Source organism: Eulemur rufifrons, chromosome 7 (genome assembly GCF_041146395.1).
Source record: "Eulemur rufifrons isolate Redbay chromosome 7, OSU_ERuf_1, whole genome shotgun sequence".
Lineage (NCBI taxonomy): Eukaryota > Metazoa > Chordata > Mammalia > Primates > Lemuridae > Eulemur > Eulemur rufifrons.
Genome location: NC_090989.1, coordinates 83478765 through 83486294, shown reverse-complemented (window position 1 = coordinate 83486294; position 7530 = coordinate 83478765). Strand labels below are relative to the sequence as shown.

General features: G+C 35.2%; 1 pseudogene; it reads right to left on the bottom strand.

Moving 5' to 3' along the window:
• Window positions 1-6948: 6948 nt before the first annotated feature.
• Window positions 6949-7062, bottom strand: LOC138388684 (5S ribosomal RNA; annotated as a pseudogene).
• Between the last annotated feature and the right edge of the window lie 468 nt (window positions 7063-7530).

Below are 7530 nucleotides of genomic sequence, written 5' to 3'. Positions count from 1 at the left end.
ACTGTCAAAGATGGAATTCAAAATATGAATTGCAAGCAAGCTCAATGGGAATGATAAGAAAGTTGGTAACCAACACAAAGAAACCAAAAAAAAAAAAAAAAAGAACTTCTGGAAATGAAAGAGTCATTTAGGAAATTTCAAAATATAGTGGAAAATCTTAACAGACAAAACCAAGCAAAAGACAGAATTTCGGAGCTTGAAGACAAGGCTTTTCAATTAACCCAGTCAGTTAAAAATAAAGAAAAAGAATCAAGAGAAGTGAAGAAAGTCACCAAAAAATATGGGATTATGTAAAATGCCAAAAAAATATGGGATTATGTAAAAGAATTATAGTTTCTCCAAGGGAGAAGAAGAAAAACCTAAAATCATAGAAAGCCTAGTTGAGGGAATAATGGACAAAAACTTCCCTGGTCTTGCTAGAGAGATGGACATCCAGGTACAAGAAGGTCAATAAATGCCAGGAAGATTTATTGCAAATAGTACATCACCAAGGCACATAGTCATTAGTCGGGCCAAAGTCAAAGTGAAGAAGAAAATCCTACAGGCTTTGAGAAAAAAGCAAAAAGTAACTTACAAAGGAAAATCCATCAGACTAACAGTAAAATTCTCAGCAGAAACCTTAAAAGACAGAAGGGATTGAGGTCCTATCTTTACAGAATAATTGTCAGCCAAGAATTTTGTGTCCTGAAAAACTAGGTGTCATAAATGAAGGAGAAATAGAACCTTTCACAGACAAGCAAACACCAAGAGAATTTGTCACCACTAGATCTGCCTACAAGAAATGCTCAAAAGTGCTCTAAGCACCAAAAAGAATAGTCAATACTTACCAGTGTAAACATATTCAAAAGTAAAAACTCATAACTCTTATAAAAAAAGTAACACAAGGGAGAATACAAAGCAACTAGGTAACAATCAACATGATGACTAGAACAGTATCTTACTCATCAATATTAACATTAAATGTAAATGGTCTATATGACCCATTTAAAAGATACAGATTGATGGACAGGATTAAAAAAACACAACCAAAATATCTGCTGTCACCGAGAAACCTATTTAACTCAAAAAGAGTCACACAGACTCAAGGTAAAGGGTGGAAAAAATATTGCATGCAAATGGAAACTAAAAGCAGGAGTAGCTATTGTTATGTCAGATAAAACAGACTTTAAATCAACACCAGTAAAATAAAAAACATAAGTAGGGTCATTAAATAACAATAAAGGGATCAATTCAACAAGAAGATATAAAAATGCTAAACATATATGCACCTAACACCAGAGCTCCCTGACTCATGAAACAAATACTACCAAATCTAAGAAATCAATTAAACAGCTACTTAGTAATAGTGGGGGACTTCAACACTCTACTAACAGAACTAGACAAATCATTGAGGCAGAAAATAAACAAAGAAACACTGGACTTAAATGGGACTGTAGAACAATGGACCTAACAGACATTTACAGAACATTTTACCAAAGAACTACAAAATATACATTCTTCTCATTAGCACAAGGAACATTTCCAAGATACATCATATTTTAGGCCACAAAAGAAATCTCAGCAAATTTTTAAAATATCAAAATCATGCCGTGTATCTTCTCAGACCAAAGTGGAATAAAACTAGAGATCAATTCCAAGAGGAACTCTCAGAACTATACAAATACTTGGAAATTAAACAAGTTGCTGCTGAACAGCCTTTTGGTCAATGACAAAATCAAGATAAAAATTTTAAAAAATTAATTGAATGACAATGGTGACACAAGCTACCTAAATCTCTGGGGTACAGCAAAAACAGTGTGTGTGTGGGGGGGGTAAGTTCATGTCACTAAATGCCCACACCAAAAAGACAGGAAAATCACAAATTCACAACCTAATGTCACTCCTCATGGAACTAGAAAAACAAGAACAATGTTTAGCAAGAGAAAAGAAATAACAAAGATCAGAGCAGAACTAAACTAAACTAATACCAAAAAAACAATACAAAGGATCAATGAAATGAAAATTTGGTTCTTTGAAAAGATAAACAAAATTGACAAACTACTGGCTAGACTAACCAAGAAAAGAAGAGAGAGAATTCAAATAAGCTCAATCAGAAATGAGAAAGAAGACATTACAACTCATACCACAGAAATGATAAATATCATCTGAGACTACTATGAACACCTCTATGCACACAAACTAGAAAATCTAGAAGGAAATGGGTAAATTTTTGAAAATGCACAGCCTTTCAAGCTTGAATCAGGAAGAAATAGAAATCCTGAACAGACCAATAATGAGTAGCAAGATTGAATCAGTAATAAAAAATCTCCCAACACCAAAAAGTCTAGGATCAGACAGATTCACAGCTGAGTTCTACAAAGAAAAACTGGTATTTATCCTGCTGAAACTATTCCATAACATAAAGAAGTAGGATATCCTCCCTAACTCATTCTGTGAAGCCAGTATCATGCTGATACGAAAGCCAGAAAAGGATACAACAAAAAAAGAAAACTACAAAATAATATCCCTCATGAACATAGATGCAAAAACCCTCAAGAAAATACTAGCAGAAAGAATCCAACAGCACAACAAATAAATAATTAATCATGATCATGTGGTTTTCATCCCAGGGATCCAAGGATGGTTCAATATATGCAAATCAATAAATGTGATTCACCACATAAACAGAAGCAAAAACAAAAATCATTTGATCCTCTCAATAAAAACAGAAAAAAAATTCATAAAATCCACACCTTCAGGATAAAAACTCTTAACAAACCAGGTATAGAAGAATTATATCTCAAAATAATGAAAGCCATATATGGCAAATCCACAGCCAACATCATCCTAAATGGGATAAAGCAGAAATCATTCCCCTTACGGACTGGAATAAGACAAGGATGTATACTTTCACTACTTCTATTCAACACAGTACTGGAAGTCCTAACCAGAGCAATCAGGTAAAAGGAAGAAATAAAGGGCATCCAAATCAGAAAAGAGGATTTCAAACTATCCCTCTTTGCCAATGATATTATCTTATATCTGAAAATCCTAAACACTCCTCCAAAAGATTCCCAAAAATGATAAATAAATTCAATAAAGACTCAGATTACAAAATTAATGTACACAAATCAGAAGCATTTCTATATGCTAATAACAACCAAGCTGAGAATCAAATCAAGAACTCAATGCAATTTATAATAGCTGCAAAAAAATAAAATACCTAGGAATATACTTAACTAGGAATATGGCCGGGCGCGGTGGCTCACGCCTGTAATCCTAGCACTCTGGGAGGCCGAGGTGGGCGGATCGTTTGAGCTCAGGAGTTCGAGACCAGCCTGAGCAAGAGCGAGACCCCACCTCTACTAAAAATAGAAAGAAATTATATGGACAGCTAAAAATATATATAAAAAAAATTAGCCGGGCATGGTGGTGCATGCCTGTAGTCCCAGCTACTCGGGAGGCTGAGACAGGAGAATCGCTTGAGCTCAGGAGTTTGAGGTTGCTGTGAGCTAGGCTGACGCCACGGCACTCACTCTAGCCTGGGCAACAGAGTGAGACTCTGTCTCAAAAAAAATTAAAAAAAAAAAAAAAAAAAAACTAGGAATATGAAATATTTCTACAAGGAAAACTTCAAAACACTGATGAAAGAAATCATTGATGACACCAACAAATGGAAAACATCCTATGCTCATGGATTGGAAGAATCAATATTGTTAAAATGTTGATTTGGTCCAAAGTGATTTACAGGTTCAGTGCAATCCCCATCAAAACACCAACATCATTTTTCACAGAATTACAAAATAAAATGCAGAGAGAAAGGAATGCTTATACATATTGTTGGTGGGACTACAAATTAGTACAACCTCTATGGAAAACAGTATGGAGATTCCTCAAAGCACTAAAAGTAGACCTACCATTTGATACTGGCAATCTCACTCCTGGGTATATACCCAAAGGAAAAGAAGTCTTTTTATCAAAAAGACAGCTACACTTGAATGTTTATTGCAGCACAATTCAAATTGCAAAGATGTGAAATCAACCCAAGTGCCCATCAATTCATGAGTGAATTAACAAAATGTGGTATATATATACCATGGAATACTACAGAATGATGACTTAAGGTCTTTTGCAACAATTTGGATGGAACTGGAGACCATTATCCTAAGTGAATTATCTAAAGAATGGAAAAAAAATAAACACCACATGTACTCACTATTAAACTGTAACTAACCAATGAGCACATATGTGCACAGAGGGAAATAAAACCTAGTGGAAATCAAGGATGGAGAAGGGGGGAAGGGGATGGGCAATAACCCACCCTAATGCATACAATGAACACTATCTGGGTGATGGGCACACTTATAACCCTGACTCAAGCATAACAAAATTGATGCATGTAACCAAAAACATTTGTACCCCTGTAATGTTTTGAAATTTTAAAAAATTCTAAATTTCATATGGAATCAAAAAAGAGCCCAAATAGCCAAAGCCTAAGCAAATAAAAAAATCTGGAGGCATCACATTACCTGGCTTCAAATTATACTACAAGGCTATTGTAATCAAAACAGCATGATACTGGTATAAAAGTAGACACATAGATCAATGGAACAGAATAGAAAACCCAAATATGAAACCATACACCTACAGCCAAGTGATCTTTGATAATTCAGACAAAAAGATACACTGGGGAAGGAATGCCCTATTCAATAAATGGTTCTGGGAAAATTGGAGAGCCACCTGCAGGAGAATGAAACTTGATCCCTACCTCTCACTATACACAAAAATTAACTCAAAATGCATTAAGGACTTAAATGTAAGATCTGACACCATAAAAATTCCAGAAGAAAGCTTAGGAAAAACTCTTCTGGACATTGGGCTAGGCAAAGAAGTTATGACTAAGACCCCAAAACCAAATACATCAAAAACAAAAATAAATAAAAGGCACTTAATTAAGCTAAAAAGCTTCTGCAAAAGAAATAACCAACAGATTATTGGTTGGACAACCCATAAAATAGGAGAAAGTATTCACAAACTATACATACAACAAAGGACTATTATCCAGAATCTATGAGGAACTCAAAAAAGTTAGCAAGAAAAAAATACATAACCCCATTAAAAAGTGGGCAAAAAACAGGAACAGACATTTTTTAAAAGAGGACATACAAGTGGCCAACAAACACATGAAAAAAACACTCATGAACACTAATCATTAGGGAAATACAAATTAAAACCACAATGAGATACCACCTTACCCCTGACTGAATGGCCATTATGAATAAATCAAAAAATAATAAATGTTAGCACAGATGCAATGAAAAGGAAATATTTATACACTGTTGGTGGGAATGTAATTTAGTACAACCTCTGTGGAAAATATTATGAAGATTCCTCTAAGAACAAAAAGATGGCCTACTATTCAATCCAGCAATCCTACTACTGGGTACCCAAAGGAAAAGAAGTCATTATATAAAAAAAAAAAAAAAAATGCACATGTATGTTTATTGTAGTACAAGTCACAAATGCAAAGATATGGAATCAACCTAAATGCTTATCAATTGATGAGTGGATAAAGAAAATGTAGTGTGTGTATATATATATATATATATACCATAGGATAGTACTCAGTCATAGAAAAGAATAAAATAACATCTTTTGCAGCAACTTGGTTGGAACTGGTAGCCATTACCTTAAGTGAGATATCTCAGGAATGGAAAAGCAAATATCACATGTATTTACTTATATGTGGGAGCTAAGCTATGGGTACACATGTTCATACAGAGTGGTATAATAGCCTTTGGAGATTCAGAATGGGGGGAGGGTGAGAGGGGGATGAGGGACCAAAAATTACCTATCAGATACAATGTATTCTGGTGACGGCTACACTAAAAGCCCTGAATTCGCCACCATGCATTACATCACATTCATCAATAAACCACTTTTATCTCCTAAATCTATTGAAATTAAAACAAAAAAAAAAAAACCAGAATATGGTTAAAATAGAATAAAATACAGCAAAATTTTAAGATTTGATCATGCTAGGGAGCTCAGTGGTGAATACACGTGTGCTGATTTGGTTATCCTTTATGCTTTTAAAGGAAAACAAAAATATTTCACCCAAAAATATATTTCTTCTAGATATTTTGAGCTGGCTATTCAGAAAGCCTGCAAACACAAGAATAGCCCTGCAGAGAGAGCTGTCTTTTGTAAGATTTGCATCTGTAGAGGAAATAAAGTAAAGTAAACAACAGATGTAAACAGGCCCTCTCTGAAGCCCTCCTTGTCCATATCTGGGAAAGGTTAACTGAGTGTCTGACATCTTTAAAGATGTGACAGAGAAACATTTACCACGGGCTCTCACCTATTTTTTCTGAGGGCTGCTACCTGTGAGGTTTCACGTGCATAACAAGACCACCTTTGCCCCATGCTTTCCTCTTCTCTCCCTCCCACAACATGTCTTGTCACCATAACCTGTCTTGCCATGCTCCAAGCCCCTGTTCTTTCTGCAAACTCAAGGCAGTATAAAAGTGTCAACTATCTGACCAATTTCTTGGAATTTTTCATATTTTTTATGACTTCCATGCCCTTAGATATGTTAATAAATTTGTTTGTAAAAAATTATAATTTTTTTCCAGTTAATCTGTCATCGCAATGTTTTATAGACTCAAACTATTGAATGTTTGGGGGAAAAATTCAACCTTCCCTACAGTTTTGGCACTGTGATCAGAATAACAAATCACTGTTTGTTCCAGAGCCTATGGATGAAATCTTGGAACGACTAACAAAAAGCTAGCAAAGAAACGTAAGAATTTTTTTACCAAGTCATTTCTCCCAGATCTCTGCCGGTGGCACCGGTAGAATGAGGGAGGTGAGGAAAGAATATAAGTTCCTCAACACTGGCTTTTTTTTAAATTTATATTTATAAATATTATATAGAAATATCTATCTACTTTTATAAAAGCCTACAGCAACCTACAACACCCAGTATTCCCAGGCAGTCTCCCATCCAAGTACTAACCAGGCCCAACCCTGCTTAGCTTCCGAGATCAGATCTGGCATGTTCCTGGTGGTATGGCTGTAGACAACACTGGCTTTTAATATTTAATAGAACTCAGGCAGGTTTCTTTTGAACTTAGAGATATGGGTCTAAACGAGGAAATGGAAAGAAATACAAAGCCCAAAGTGTATTCTTAAATAGATCCTTTTGTATAGATGGTCATAAGTCTCCAGACTGGTTTAAACTGTTTAAAGCTACCTTAATTGTCTTACTGCACGCATTAGCTAATTATAATACTAAAGTGCTCATCTAATGGGAAGTACTGTACATGCTTAACCTGTATCATACATAAATATGTGATGATGCAGAGAGAGAACTCTGCATCACTTCTCAGAAAGGAATTTAAGGCTCCATAAACAGGCAGACAATGTGGATCTTAGTCTCCAAACTCCTGCCGATAGCCAGGAGTGAATGCCCAGAGGATTCCTGTCTTGACTAGGAATGCAAGCTCTGTGTAAGTAACCTCTAATAAGCTAATCTAAGTCACCAAACCG